Genomic DNA, 16,872 nt, shown 5'->3' on the forward strand with positions numbered 1-16,872 from the left:
CCGGGGCCCGGTGGCGGTACGGGGAGGCTGGATGGCTGGGGTGTACGTACCGAGGGAGCCCGTTTGCCCGCAGGCGCTGGCCCTTGGATCTCTAGCCTATGGCGGTGGCTTTTTATCCTCACGGTGTGGACGGTTGCCTTCTGTCGGGTCTTGGGTGTTAGGGAACCCCTGGGATTCCGGTCACTCTCGGATTTGACCATTGTCGGCGGCTCCTAGCCTGGTCAGGGTCCAATGGCCCTGCCTTTGTGCTTGGTACAGATCCGCTCACCGGTTCAGTTCCCTTCGGGTCACCGCCCGTCCCCGATCCTACGGTTCAGCTGACTTGTACCACCTCCTGCAGACGGCCACCACCGTCTGCCGACCTTGCTGACAGTGCCTGGGCTCCTACCCAGACACTAACAGTTTCTGTCCTCTCACTTTCCACTACAAAACTAAACTAACTGCTTTTTCCCGCCTCCAGGCCTGTGAACTCCTCGGTGGGTGGGGCCAACCGCCTGGCTCCGCCCCACCTGGTGTGGACATCAGACCCTGGAGGAGGCAACAAGGATTTTGTGTGACTGATGTAGACTATCCAGGGGAGGGGGTGTGTGTGATTTTGTGTTTGTGACTACCTGGCTAGTCCAGGGCGTCACACATGCTATGCACTTGGAAGAAAGCTGTGAGAATTTAGACTTTATTCTCAAGAAACTTAACTACAAGGAGCATGGATGGTCAATATGTGGTGGTCTAAAAATGTTCTCATTGCTTCTTGGGCAGCAAGGAGGATATATTAAATACCCATGCTGTTCTGCCTCATGGCAGCCTGCTAATAGTCATTCATTAAAATTTCTGTTACAACCCCTAGAGGTCATTGTTATTCTTTTGAATTGCTGAGTTTCCCTTTAAGCTAAATGTATTCTGGGTAAGGAATGCCTCCCTGAGCTGAGAAGAAGCCTGCAGCCATTTTCTCTTTGGATTTGTCAGGAAAGGACATGCCGACTTACCTCTCTGTACATTCACCCCTGCCTAGTGTAATCCGGTGAGCAAAGCAAATTACATGTGTTAGTGATAGAATCCTAGATGGAAGAGTGTAGTAAATGCATTGTACATTGTACTTCTACACCTTTAGTGTCATCCCTGTCTTGTTTGTCTAGATAAGATTTCTATGTATTGCAGATGCAGTGACCTTTCACCTACATTCTCGTAAGAACTGCATCTCATGTACTGTTATGCTATGTTAACTCTGTATTAACACTGTACTGACTGTAATCATTTTCTTGTTATAGTTTTTACCCGTATAAAACAGTATCTTGGATATACCGTATTCTGTCTTCAACTGCATCTTGGATATTCCTATATTCACTGTATATTCCATGTATACTGCAATCAAGTTCACGTTACCAGCTAATAAATCAAGGCTATTGAACTCCACAGTCTGTTTATTTGAAATGTGAACTAGGGTTTAGCTGTATGCTAGAGATTCACAGCATTACGTAAAAGAAGGCAGAACACATGCTTTTTGTGTGAATTGGAAAGCCAGGTTAGGACTCTTCACTGGAGCAAAAAAAATTGGCCAACAAGAACATCTTTGTAACCGGGACTCAAGAACATTGTTGCATAAAGCTTAGTTGATCCCACCTAAAGTTCTCTTGCCACCACTCCACTGTAAGCTTGGACTGATGAAGCTGTTTGTGAAAGCGCTACTGAAAGAAGGAGAGATGTTTAAGTACCTGTGTACCAAGTTTCAGGGACTGTCAGAATCAAGTCTGAAGGAAGGTGTGATGCCCTGGCAAAACCAGGTAGTTACAGATAGGCCCCCGCACAACACCTTTCCTCACTTAGGAAACACACAGCCGACCTGAAACCCTAGTCACCTAGGACCCTGAAGCCAGGACCGAAAACAGCGGCCTAGCTAATTAAATGATTGAGGGCAGGATTATAGGTCCTATCCCACCTAAAGTCCCTCAAAGAAGACAACAGCCCACTGATAGGGATAAGGCCACCGCCAGGGCCCTTAGATCCCACGGGCCAGCGCCTGCGGGCACGGCTCCTTAGGCCATATCCAGCCGGGAGCGGACTCCTGAGTTCCAGACCAGGCAGTCCACCATACACAAAAACAAGTGCAGAGTAAAGGACAGCGACCACCAGCCTGGGTGGGGGACCTGAATGCAACCGGCCGGGGCGGCAGGCCACCAGCACCTTTGGTTTACCGAAAGACTCGTGTGATTCATTTACTGTGAGTAACCAAACATCCCCCTGCTTGCTCAGGCGCGCCGGCCCTTGCCATCACCATACCCTGCACAAAGACACTGGGCCCCGGGGCAATCATCCCTACACACGGAGGGGTTAACATCCAGCTGCCACTACATCTCTCCCGGGTATCCCATAACGGCAGCGGTGGTGTCCCACCTCACCACACACCGTTGGTGGCGTCACAAACTTAATACGGCCTAGCCCATACATCTACATTCCTCCTTTTATTCGACATGTCCGCGAGACCCCCGGGTCGAGCCACTCTCTTAGAAGGTCTGGATCCGACCAACGGCGGCTGCTGGCACAGGGGCAGCACAAAAGCATTTTTGTGGGTTCGGATATTCAGAAACCCATGAATGAAGGATGACGTGTTTTAAACAATAATGAAAACTGTTGAAAAAAGGGCTTGGGACTCTTTGAAAGAAGCAATAAATACGTTTCTAGGTAACAACAAAGAATCAAAATTTAAGTCCATCGTGGAGAACATGCTGAAACGTTTCAAAGCCTTGGGTTGTCTAATGAATTTGAAGTTACATTTTTTACATTCCTATTTGGACTACTTGTCTGAAAACCTTGGTGCTGGTGGGAAGAACAAGAAGGTTTTCATCGGAATATCAAGGAGATGGAACGACGATACCAAAGTAAATGAAACGTGAACATGATTGCCGGATGCTTCACAGAGAAGATCCACAGGCCTTCTATAAGAGAAAAGGGGGATCTAGAGAAAAGGAAAAAGTGCAAGAATAAATTTCTAATAAAGTTGCAGAATAACTGTACAATAAATAAATGTATTTTATATATAAAATTGTGAATATTTTTGGTTACAATAAGTATTTTTCTTGTTCATGTCACTTGTATGTAACTTCACACATGGATTGTACAAAATCAATATTTGATGGTTAAAAAAAAATATTTATTTTTTTTTTTAAATCAGGACATTAGAAAACATAATAATCAGTCACTGGATTTGAAGTTTCATAAACCAAAATTTTACATAGCTGTGTAATTTGTCGGGCACCCACCGACAATAGAATAGCGCCAGATTTAGGAAGCTGGCTGAGGTCTGCAAAGTCTGTAGCCAGGTGACAAAATTGTCCAACCTGGGTTTCTTCCTTAAGTAGTCTCTGGTATGATGATATGGTATAATCCTGGCAGCCGGAGTCGAAATCCCTAGATTGCGGTTATGATCTCCAATCGGAATTGGAGCCCCTAGATTGAAGCCATGTAGCCAAGTGATCCTCTAGTTGAAGCCAAAGTCCCTAGACCGAGTCCACAAGGCATCCTGGTTCTGATCCCCTAGCCAGCTCCTAAGAGCTTAGACTAGATCATGCAACATCCATCAACAACCTGGTGACTCCAAGAAGTCCCCTTTTATAGCCATAACCTTCCCTTAGGATATACTGTGCCCTTATCAGATTGGTTGTACAAGGTTGCTTCTCTTATTGGATGGATTTCAAGCTGCATGGATAATGTTCATTTAAATGATGTGGATAGAAAGACTGAAGATATCTACATGTAGTCTGAAATCCATCATGAATCAATACTATTTTACACAGTCATAAGCAGCCCATGGGCATTCACCTGCATTCAAACCAATAACAGCTCATAGACCAGACAATCCATCTACCACTGGACCAAAGACAGGAAGTTAAATCCACTGCCTGCGGTAACCAACTTAATCCTATAGGCTACTCACACAACAAACCCAACAGAAAGGAAAAAAACATGGCTTCGATTATCCATCCAATGAAAACGCATAACCATTGTGAGCCATTGGACAATGCAATTGGACACTTGGTGACATGGTGCACGGCCCAATGAATCAAGTCTTTACTTCATATTCACGGTTTAAGCCCTTGGGTTCTAATGTGCCCAGAGTACATATCCAGAAAGATTCTCTTTCTTTGAGCTAAACACAAGTCAACAATACATTGTAAGCAGATTCTATTACCAGTCCCACACCATTTTGTGACGCATAATCACACAGTGATCCAATTAAGATTCCAAGTCATCGAACATGTCCAAGCCATACGCAGAGGAGGCAATAGAATTAGGAAGCTCAAAGAAAGGGAATCTTTCTGGATATATACTCTGGGCACATTGGAACCCAAAGGCTTAAACCATGAATATGAAGTACAGACTTGATTCATTGGGCCATGCATGGACATAATGGACATAATTCTAATAGGCAGGACAGGTAATAAGGAGCACAAGTTATATGCTAAAATGTGTTGTGTGACAAGACAGACACAGGAAAGGACATGATAACAGGTGTAGGGACCAACAAGGTGAGACAAGGGGTATCAGGATAGGGTCAAGTAGGTATGAATGTAGTAATGGGGCAGGCATAGAGAATTGTATGTGAATGTGAATTACAATAAATCACTAAGGAAAGGAATATGTGAGTGTGTGCCTAATGTAAACTAATATTGTACTGGCAAAATTATAGATGGAAAGGGAGAAGGGGAGGGGGGAGAGAGGAGGCTGTAATTGACTACAAGGGTATGAGTTATGAGTGATCATAGGGATAGTGTTACATAAGTGGAAATACCTATGGAGGACCGGATGTGTAAGCGCATACCTTATACAAACCTATAGAGTGCTGATGGGTGAGAGTGTGATGTTAGATATAAGACATCCTATAGTGAATAGTGAGCCGTAATCAAGTGCAACAGGGATATTTCACGTGACTATGGGAACCTGGAAGGTAAAGAAAGGGGAGAAAAAACTGTTAGACAAGGTAATCAGACATAATGTAACCAGTTGATCAGACATGATCACCTGGTTTGAGACCCCCTGCCTTACACTATATAGATATCATGTTCATTCCCCATCTATCTTGCTCAGGAGAGCATCTCCCTCCCCCGGCACCAAGAGCAGCTCATACTGAATTGTTACATTGACTAGTAACACTGCACACAGAAATGCACCTTAATATTCCACTGTTAACCCTTTCCTCCCAGCAGTAACACACAACTCCTCACCTTGATATCATGGTGATTTATGGTCAGAATGACTTCAATGCGATCAGTGATTTCTATTCTAGCTCTGCTCACATAGATTTTATATCCACACTCAACTATAGGCCGTTCTTCATATTTTGGGGGCTTTTAGTCAGATATACTAGTTTGTGCCTGTATAGTATTGGTGTAGATGGGAGTGTAGGGCATGGGTTACATGGCACTGTGGTGGAATACTGATGGGAGGTATTGGTGCTGTGTTTGATGCTTCTACTGGGTATTTTCCTACAAATACTGGAACAGCTCACTGCTTAGAATGATCCTTCCCAGCTCTATAATATATTATATATACCCCACAATGCAGGCTCACACACACATTTGTCTCAAGTGTGTTGTAGGGACACAGATACAGTCTTGGTCATGTGACTAAAGGCTACTTTACACACTGCGATATCGGTCCCGATATCGCTAGTGTGGGTACCTGCCCCCATCTGTTGCGCGACACGGGCAAATCGTTGCCCATGCCGCACAACACCGACCAGACCCGTCACACATACTTACCTGCCCGGCGACGTCGCTGTGTCCGGCGAACCGCCTCCTTTCTAAGGGGGCGGTCCGTGCGGCGTCACAGCGACGTCACTGAGCGACGGCCCAATAGCAGCGGAGGGGCGGAGATGAGTGGCCGGAACATCCCGCCCACCTCCTTCCTTCCTCATAGCGGCTGGGAGGCAGGTAAGGAGAGGTTCCTCGTTTCTGCGGTGTCACACGGAGCGATGTGTGCTACCGCAGGAGCGACGAACTACATCGTTACTGCTGCAGTAACGATAATCGAGAATGGAGACCCATGTCACCGATGAGCGATTTTGCACGTTTTTGCAACGATGCAAAATCGCTCATCGGTATCACACGCAGCAACATCGCTAATGCGGCCGGATGTGCGTCACAAATTCCGTGACCCCAACGACTCCGCATTAGCGATGTCGCAGCGTGTAAAGCCCCCTTTAGTGGGAGTGGTGTACAGGGTCTTAGCAGTAAAGAGTATTCCATATTTCTGCCAGATACCCACAGAGATATTGAAATCTGAAAAAAGAGACTTCTGCTCATTGAAGGTAAGAACTACTCACATAGCGTTCAACTCCACAGCAAACGAGTGCTCTAGCACTGGCATCTCAGCAGGGATATTCCCCTACTACACATGTGTGTCTAGGTCACTGTGACAGTTTACAGGACATAACTCAGGGCACCTAGACAGAAGGCAGAGGGACTACTTTCTATTTCTGGTGTAGAGCATATATATATATTTATACTATTACATGGGACACATGTACCTTGTATTACCATTATTCGCTGTATATGAACCCCTTTTCTCCGGGCATTATTTGTCTATAGCATTTTTCACGAACCTGAGGCAACTGAGAACCCTTCAGTGAAGGAATTCCACTAACCCTCACAATACCTACCAGGGGCCTCCCTGCAGTAACTCAGGTAGTTGTACCCATTCTCTTTCCGCATTCTATGTGTTCTTCTTCTTTCTTCTTTTTTTTCTTTTTTCTTCTTTTTATTTCTATCATGTAGTTCAGGGGTTTATAGATATATGTCCTGCATCTCATATTTCCTTTAGTGGTGCTTCTTACCCATTCTCATATCATTTACCCTAGTATTTCATGATCCTGAGGCGACTGAGAACCCTTTAATAAAGGAATCCTTTTTCACCTGAATTGTCAAGTGATACTTACCAGTGACTATCACGTAATGTTACAGGTAGTTCCATTTTCTTCCTCTTCTTTCTCTCCTTTCTTCTTTGTCACACGGTCCATTGTGTTATAGCCCACGTGTCATGATAACACTTGTACCATCTTTTCATTTAGATTCCACCTACAATTATTTACCGATTCCAGTTCTGGAATAGGCTTTCATCATCTACTCACTAGAATTCTCAAGTTCATAAGGTACTGAGACATATACATGTTCACACCATTATAAAGAACAAAGTATAAACATTGAGGTTTTTCTCACACCCATGTTCCTGTGTTCTTTGATATGATATGTGTTCATTTCCTTCACTATATAGGATTGCAAGTTTTCCATTTGTACCTTAATGGCAATGACGCTATACAATTGAACACATATCATCCTGTTATCCATATAGGTGTGTATTTACCTGCTTGACTATTTTTGGTTGTTTGATCCAGAATGTTTCTCCAGATAGGTCATGTGGAAATTTTCTTTCCTCAGTACAAATGTTTTCACTATGGCTTTGGAAAATTTTTTTGTATGTGCATCATGGTCATTTGACCCATTGTACTCTCAAGTAGCAATATATTGTACTGTTATGTTGTACTATGTACTAATTACGTGTTTATATGGTTTTGTAACCCTTTATGATCTTAGATAACTTTATCCTTGATAAAGACCTAAAAACAAGCTCGAAACGTTGGATGAATTATCCTTTTGCACAAATAAAGAATTTTCAGCATTCTAAGAGTTCTTTTCTTACGTTATTGATCACTATAGTGTGCCAGAGCTATTTCTATTGAATTGACTCTTATTTTTTCTGAGCACCTGCTATATACACAGTGAGCCAGACATATTCAATTTTCATTCAGAAGGCAGAGGGAAGCCTTAGCAGCTGAGCCTATATCTTGGCTTGTGAGCATTAGAACAGGCCGGCGATTACAGGGTAACATGAAAAATGTCCAGCTTGCATTATGACTAGAACATGACAATATCCTTTTAAGTACTAACCTATGATGCGTTCCTAAGTAGTTGATGTTATATGTTCTACATTTCATTTTCTGCATACTTTACAAGTAGTAGAATTTGCTTTGATATAGGCAACTGGATTTTCACAATGAAAAGGCAAAGGATAACGCCCGAAAAAGACGCCATACATTATGTCAGTGCCATCACTGACAAACCTGGATTGACCATGAAATACATCAATCTCCTTAAAGGTGAGTTAAAACAAGTTTTAACTAAATTGCCTTAATATTGTCATGCATTAGAATGACTGTCTTAGGTAATGATAAATATTTTCTACAGGAAGAGGAGTGTTTGCTGAAACTGAAATCGAAAAAGGGAGTTTTGTTGCAGAATATCGAGGTGAGCTCACGTATGCACTTACGATGGTAGACAACTACTCGAGATTTATGGTTGTGGTACAAGTCAAAGATCTAATGGCCCATACTGCAGCGAAGGTCTTCCAAGCACACTTATGCAGACCTCATGGCTACTCAGAGAGAGTCCTCACAGATCAAGGCACTGCCTTTGAAGCGGAAATCTTCAAGTGATTTATAGAGGGTTAACAATACGTTGGGATCACCGGATCTAATCTCCCTTTTTATACACCCTAAAATCTTGTTTGCTTTAGAATAAACAATAACATCATAAAGGTATAAGATGACGCCATTATTAGCGTCACCATACCGCTACTCCGCCTTCTAAAACGGTCTCTGCTCAAAACCAAACATGATGCATTGCAGGCGGAGCGCGATGAGTTGCAGCAAGAAACAGTAGTGGGTGTGGGTGATAACACACAGCCCAGCCTCGTCTCATCACAACGTGCAGTGGAGGACTATGACGAGGAGGAGGATGAAGACATGGAGCAAATCTCCGGCCAAATTGAGGATATGACATGCACACCAGTCATATCCTCGGTTCAGCGTGGCTGGCCAGAGGACAGGGTAGATGAGGAGGAGGAGGAGGAGGAGGAGGACAGCATGTTCAGTCAACGTGTTGGTCAGGCTACTGAAGTCCTGGCTGTTAAGAGTCTGGCGCACATGGCTGACTTTATGGTAAGCTGCCTGTCTCGTGACCCTCGCTTTAAGAACATCTTGGCCGACAATCATTACTGGTTGGTAACACTGTTAGACCCACGCTACAAGGAGAACTTTATGTCTCTTATTCCCGAGGCGGAGAGGTCAACCAAAATGCAGCAGTTCCGGAAGGCCATAGTCACGGAAGTAGGCAAAGCATTCCCCTCACAAAACGCTAGCGGCATAGGTCAGGAATCAGTGGACAACCAAGGCGTACAGCCGAGAGAGGCACAAGTCCAATCCGCCAGAGGTAGGGGAACAGTCTTTAAGATGTGGGACAGTTTTCTCAGCCCCTCACGTACCACAGCCCCTGAGGTGCGGGGTAGTGCCACAAGAAATCCTAAGTTTGCCCAGATGCTCAAGGAGTACCTTGCAGATCGAACAACTGTACTCCGACATTCCTCTGTGCCTTACAATTATTGGGTATCCAAGGTGGACACGTGGCATGAATTGGCTCTCTACGCCTTGGAAGTCCTGGCCTGCCCTGCCGCTAGCGTTTTGTCAGAGCGTGTTTTTAGTGCCGCAGGTGGAATCATTACAGATAAACGCACCCGCCTGTCAACTGAAAATGCTGACAGGCTGACTCTGATCAAGATGAACAAGGGTTGGATTGGGCCAGACTTCACCACACCACCAGCAAATGAGAGCGGAATTTAAAGTTTGTAACGGGAATTTGCCATGTACCTCCAGTCACCCATGGGTACACACTTCTGGACTTTGGATAATCGCTGGACTGCTCCTCCTTCTCCTCATGCGCCACCATGATGACCGTTACAAGAGTTAGGCCTTTGTTTCAGGTATACCCCCAGTGGTAAATTTTTTCGCCCATTCTTTGCAGAATGGACATTACAACGACAGGAGACCCGCTCCTTTGCAATGGGAACAATGTTTTGAGGCCCTCATGCACGTCTCTATGCAGGGACAACGTGGAGCCTCCCAATTTTTGGCTGCCCTGCCAAAGGGCTATACTATAATACACCCACTAATAAAGGAATCCTTTTTCACTTGAATTGTCAAGTGATACTTACCAGTGACTATCACGTAATGTTACAGGTAGTTGCATTTTCTTCCTCTTCTTTCTCTCCTTTCTTCTTTGTCACACGGTCCATTGTGTTATAGCCCACGTGTCATGATAACACTTGTACCATCTTTTCATTTAGATTCCACCTACAATTATTTACTGATTCCAGTTCTGAAATAGGCTTTCATGATCTACTCACTAGAATTCTCAAGTGCATAAGGTACTGAGACATATACATGTTCACACCATTATAAAGAACAAAGTATAAACATTGAGGTTTTTCTCACACCCATGTTCCTGTGTTCTTTGATATGATATGTGTTCATTTCCTTCACTATATAGGATTGCAAGTTTTCCATTTGTACCTTAATGGCAATGACGCTATACAATTGAACACATATCATCCTGTTATCCATATAGGTGTGTATTTACCTGCTTGACTATTTTTGGTTGTTTGATCCAGAATGTTTCTCCAGATAGGTCATGTGGAAATTTTCTTTCCTCAGTACAAATGTTTTCACTATGGCTTTGGAAAAATTTTTTGTATGTGCATCATGGTCATTTGACCCATTGTACTCTCAAGTAGCAATATATTGTACTGTTATGTTGTACTATGTACTAATTACGTGTTTATATGGTTTTGTAACCCTTTATGATCTTAGATAACTTTATCCTTGATAAAGACCTAAAAACAAGGTCGAAACGTTGGATGAATTATCCTTTTGCACAAATAAAGAATTTTCAGCATTCCAAGAGTTCTTTTCTTACGTTATTGATCACTATAGTGTGCCAGAGCTATTTTTATTGAATTGACTCTTATTTTTTCTGAGCACCTGCTATATACACAGTGACCCAGACATATTCAAGTTTCATTCAGAAGGCAGAGGGAAGCCTTAGCAGCTGAGCCTATATCTTAGCTTGTGAGCATTAGAACAGGCCGGCGATTACAGGGTAACATGAAAAATGTCCAGCTTGCATTATGACTAGAACATGACAATATCCTTTTAAGTACTAACCTATGATGCGTTCCTAAGCAGTTGATGTTATATGTTCTACATTTCATTTTCTGCATACTTTACAAGTAGTAGAATTTGCTTTGATATAGGCAACTGGATTTTCACAATGAAAAGGCAAAGGATAACGCCCGAAAAAGACGCCATACATTATGTCAGTGCCATCACTGACAAACCTGGATTGACCATGAAATACATCAATCCCCTTAAAGGTGAGTTAAAACAAGTTTTAACTAAATTGCCTTAATATTGTCATGCATTAGAATGACTGTCTTAGGTAATGATAAATATTTTCTACAGGAAGAGGAGTGTTTGCTGAAACTGAAATCGAAAAAGGGAGTTTTGTTGCAGAATATCGAGGCGAGCTCACGTATGCACTTACGATGGTAGACAACTACTCGAGATTTATGGTTGTGGTACAAGTCAAAGATCTAATGGCCCATACTGCAGCGAAGGTCTTCCAAGCACACTTATGCAGACCTCATGGCTACTCAGAGAGAGTCCTCACAGATCAAGGCACAGCCTTTGAAGCGGAAATCTTCAAGGACTTCTGCAGCTTTTACCGATGCAGGAAGATGCGCACTACACCCTACCATGCTCAAACCAATGGTTATCAACCTGCTCAGGACTTTACCCCATATTCCAGATGTGGCCTTACAAGTGATTTATAGAGGGGTAACAATACGTTGGGATCACCGGATCTAATCTCCCTTTTTATACACCCTAAAATCTTGTTTGCTTTAGAATAAACAATAACATCATAAAGGTATAGCAGTACCGTTTCAAAGTTTCGGTGTCCCAAGCAGCATTCCATCAGCCTCTGGAAGGTTCCTGGCAAATTGCACAGCTCGAAGGGCATGCTTTTGAACTCGCAGAGACCCATCGGGGTGGCAAAGGCGGTCTTCTCCCGGTCTGCCTCAGCAACGGACACTTGCCAATAGCGACTAGTGAGATCAAGGGTAGAAAAATAATTTGCAGTTCTCAATGCAGCTAGCTATTCCTCTATACAGGGGAGTGGTGCTGTCCTTCTTCTTTAACAGGACCAACGGAGCTGCCCAGAGGCTACAACTGTCACGGATAACCCCAGCCTCCTTCATGTTGCTCAACATGTCCTTGGTACACTGGTAATGTGCAGGTAGTTTTGGCTTATATCTCTCTTTGATGGGTGGGTGTGCACTTGTGGGGATGTAGTGTTTGACCCCTTTTATTCTTCAAAAGTCTAGCGGATGTTTGCTGAAGACTTGCTCGTATTCTTGCACTAGCCTGTAGACCCCCTTCTTGTGATGTGAAGGTGTGGAGTCAGTGCCTACGTGTAATTCCTTACACCACTCCTATGGCTGACTTGGTGAGCTGTCACTGAATGGGTGGGCTGAAGCAATGGTGGATGCTGCTGTTTGGATAGCATGTGTATCTACTGAGAACAGCTTATCAATGGTGGCAAATCGGAGCAGCTTAATCTCTTGCTCTCCGCAGTTCAACACTCTCATGGGCACTCTTCCCTTCCATATTAATGAATAAAACTATGATGTAAATGTAAATAGCATATAGATACCCCACAAATGCAGATAAAAGTAGGTTATGGGAAAAGGGGGAAGAGAGAAACAGGAAAATAGTGGAATAAAGTATACCTTCCAGGTGGGAGAGGAAATGGCAGCACAGCCAATGGAGGTGAAGCAAGGGGAGCCTGCAACTAAAGAGTTGAGAGCGTTATCACATGGTGACTGAGCCTGATTGTAACGGGAGCATAGAGGTGCCGATCCTGTCTTACCTGCGTTGGTGTAGAAGTGGGTGTCCTGTGGTGGAGTCAGCTATGTGCAGTGGTGGCCGTGGGTTCTTTTATGTGCGACCGTAGTAATAGCTGCGCCCACTTCCTGTATGGGAGTGGAATGCAGTGAGGGTAATGGAACGCACGCCTGCGCATTTGTGTTTAACGTCGCGCATGTGCAGAACGGAGAAAAGGCTGCGCTCACTTCCTAATGAAAGGGAGTGAGACGCATCTGGGAAGGGAAGGGAAAAGATTAGGGTTTGGGGATGATGAAAGGGCTTTCTACGGGCAAGGATGGCAAAGGGTGGCAGTGACGGAAAGTCAGGCAGCCTGTCCTGTCCTGTCCTGTCCGTCCGTCTTTTTGTATCATGAATTGGAAAGACTGCAAGGGGGAGGGGAGGTGCTTGTGTCCAAAAGGAGGAGTTATTCAGATTCATTGCAGTGGGCGGCGGCTGCAAAAAGCACCATTCTTCTTGTTTTTGCTCTGCAAAACAGCCTTTTCAAGGGTTGGCTTGGGTGACAAAATGTCTTCTGTAGGCGTGGGTTTGTCTCCCTCTCCCTAAGATGTGTCCGGTATAGGCCAGGGTGCCACTCAAGGCCGTAACCAATTCGGGTTATAGCTTCTCGGCCTTTTGGCTAAGATCAAGTGTAGTTTCGGAGGACGCTACCTTGGTCGGTACTGGAAGGTGCCTGGGATTGCACGTCTGCCGGCCTTGAGGAAGTGTGTGCGCCTTCTGGTGACACATAGCCCTCTTGTGCCTGGACGGTTCCCAGGCAACGGGAGGCGATCACCTTTGTTATTTTGAAGTCCTACTGATAAACAGAAAAAAAAAAAAAAATTAAATCTGTTCTTATCAGTTTAATATCTGATACGTCCCCTCTCTGGGGACCATATATTAAATGGATTTTTAGAACAAGGAGATGGAAAAAATCTTGCTCTGTCCACTCCACGCATTGACCTGGTATTGCAGTACCTCCAGGACCGGTGCACCCCTTCTTAACCCAGTTTCCAAAAGCAGAACTCAATTCACCTGATTCAAATGAGCCCCATTAGTGAATTGAAAGAAAGCAAAAACTTTATATGCACCTCAATTTGGCCAATTCACTTTTCACACTTTCACCCTTTTTTTTATCTTTCACACCTTTTACTTGCTTTATTGATGCAAAAAGCTGTGCCAAATAGCAAACTCATCTCCACTCAACTTGACCAACTCTGCTATGTCCCGTGCAGTATCTTATTCTCAGTCTTATCTAGATCATTTGCAATTGAATAGAATAGATCCCTTTTGGCTGCTTATGACTGTGTAAAATATGTAGTTTTACTGGGCTGGGATGAGAGAATCCATTGAAGCATGGTGTAGGGATTGTGGTTCCTGTGTGCTAAGAAGAGAGGCTGGCACCAGCCAGAAAGCCCCATTGCAGCCAATAATCACTTAATAACTTTTTCAACTTGTCATCATATGGGAGGCCTTCCATTCCTTGTAGTAGTCTAGTTGCCCACCTTTGAACTGACTCTAACTTCTGAATGTCCTTTTTAAAATGTGGAGCCCAAAACTGGTTCCCATATTCCAGATGTAGCCTTACAAGTGATTTATAGAGGTGTAACAATACGTTGGGATCACGGGATCTAATCTCCCTTTTTATACACCCTAAAATCTTGTCCCAAGCAGCATTCCATCAGCCTCTGGAAGGTTCCTGGCGCATTGCACAGCTCGAAGGGCATGCTTTTGAACTCGCAGAGACCCATAGGGGTGGCGAAGGCGGTCTTCTCCCGGTCTGCCTCAGCAACGGACACTTGCCAATAGTGACTAGTGAGATCAAGGGTAGAAAAATAATTTGCAGTTCTCAATGCAGCTAGCAATTCCTCAATACGGGGAGTGGTGCCGTCCTTCTTTTTTAACAGGATCAACAGAGCTGCCCAAAGGCTACAACTGTCACGGATAACCCCAGCCGCCTTCATGTTGCTCAACATGTCCTTGGTACACTGGCAATGTGAAGGTGGTATTGGCTTATAGCTCTCTTTGATGGGTGGGTGTGCACCTGTGGGGATGTGGTGTTGGACCCCTTTTATTCCCCCAAAATCTAGCGGGCTTCCCACCGGTAACCCGCTCCCCAGCTTGGATGGATGCTGAGGGAGCCCCTTTTGCCCGCAGGCTCTGGCCCTGGGAACTGTAGCCTTGGCGGTGACTGTGCTTCCCTCTACGGTGTGAGCTGTTGCCTTCAATCGGGTCTTGACTGCTGGGAAACCCTGGAGGTTCCTGTCGCTAACGGATTTGACCGGTTTTACGGCGACTCCTAGCCTGGTCGGGGTCCGTAGGCCCTGCCGGATGGTGCTGGCTTCTCTTCACTCCCCGATCTGGTACCGGCGGGCCACCGCCCATCCCCGGTCCGTACGGTTCACTCCAATCAGCCTCTCCTGCAGAAGGTCACCACCGTCTGCCAACCTTGCTGAGTGCCCGGGCCACACACCCGGACACGGTCAGTCTCCTCTCCTCTTCACTTCTCTAACTCCAAAACTGATCTCTAATCTGACTCCTTTTCCCGCCTCCAGGACTGTGAACTCCTCGGTGGGTGGGATCAACCGCCTGGCCCACCCCCTGGTGTGGACATCAGCCCCTGGAGGAAGGCAACTAGGATTTGTGTTTAGCTTCGGTGTGCCTAGCCGGAGTGTAGAGTGTGTTGGTGTAGTACCTGTGACGACCTGGCTTGTCCAGGGCGCCACATTCCCCTATAGTAAAATGCAGACCGTCCGCGGGCTGCCCGTCCATCACCGGTTTTATTTTCACAACTGAAAAAGAATAAAACGGTAAAACATGTAAAAGCATCATAAACATTTTACAACGGTACAGCTTCCGCTCTTCTCCCACCCAAACAACCTGGCCCTGATGCTGCCCCTAAGAAGCGGGCAGCACCCCTTGACCCCAGTCCAGCACCAAGTTGCCCGAGCGGGTTCTGTCTCTTTCAGGGGGCCCACGTCCAAGGGGACCCCTGAACCCCCAGAGGATCGCCACCGGTTACGGTAGTGGCGGGCCTAGGCCATCCCTTTCCTCCAGGCCCATCCTCCCAAATCAGCCTCTCCGGAGGCGGTAACGGTGTCAAGCCAACAAACATTTTTATTTACATTGCACTAAGTTTGTGGTTGCCCTGCAAGTTCTCGGGCTTGTCCGTAAGCAGTTCCTTACGCAATGGTTGCACAGTCCCTACGGGGACAACAGTTGCCGGCAACGGCCGGTTTAATCACGGTTCAATCAGGTAAACTTCTTTGGTTGATCATCTTTACTTATCATTTAAAACTTTCAAACTGGTACACTCAACACATAAAGCCCCCCCCTTTTAAAGAGTAGTTTCCCTGTACCTAAGTGGGGGTCTACCTAGGTTGGGGCGAGTGGACCTTCGGGGTCCGGTGTCAGTGGTGACAGGCAGTGGGGCAGAGGGAACAGTCAGTTCCTCCTCCCTGCTATCATGTGGGGCAGGCGGAGGCGTAGGGGAGCTGGGTACAGGTACCTCCCTGGGCACTGGCTCGCGGTTAACCGTTTCCATCATTTCTTCATCCACGGGTTGTGGGAACAGTATCACTGGAAGGATCACCGCACCGTTCTGTGTAGGCCAGTCTGCTGGAAAATCACCCATCATGGTGTGGATTACCTCTTTTTCCTTCTCCACTGGACTGGGAACTGGAGCCTCATCCGCTACTCTCAATGCTGGTGGGCACTTCTTCAGGTGGTCTCGGGAAACCGTGGCCAAAGTCCCCCCCTGGTCACGGCTGATCTGGTAGGCCTTCCCATTCTCCCATCCTGTGGGCTGGACTACATACGGGTTTTTTTCCCATTGATCATCCAGCTTGTGGGCCCTTCTTTTCCGCTTCAGCACTACATCCCCAGGTTGGAAGGAACCGGCAGGCGCCTTCTTGTTGAAGCACTGCTCCTGTTGTCCCCGACTCCGGCACAAGTTCTTTTCAACATACTCCTGGACCTGTCGGTACTGTGTCCTCCGCCGAGTGTCCCATTCAGCTGTCGACAGGAGTGCTTCTGAAGCTTCCAAGCCCATTTCCAGATCCACTGGTAGC

At 45.6% G+C, this 16,872-nt stretch overlaps 1 pseudogene; it reads left to right on the forward strand.

Annotated features, from left to right (window-relative positions):
- The first annotated feature begins 13,593 nt into the window (after window positions 1–13,593).
- On the forward strand, window positions 13,594–13,802 carry LOC142261473 (U2 spliceosomal RNA; annotated as a pseudogene).
- Window positions 13,803–16,872: the final 3,070 nt, after the last annotated feature.

The sequence above is a fragment of the Anomaloglossus baeobatrachus genome, unplaced genomic scaffold (genome assembly GCF_048569485.1).
Source record: "Anomaloglossus baeobatrachus isolate aAnoBae1 unplaced genomic scaffold, aAnoBae1.hap1 Scaffold_225, whole genome shotgun sequence".
In the NCBI taxonomy this organism is placed as follows: domain Eukaryota; kingdom Metazoa; phylum Chordata; class Amphibia; order Anura; family Aromobatidae; genus Anomaloglossus; species Anomaloglossus baeobatrachus.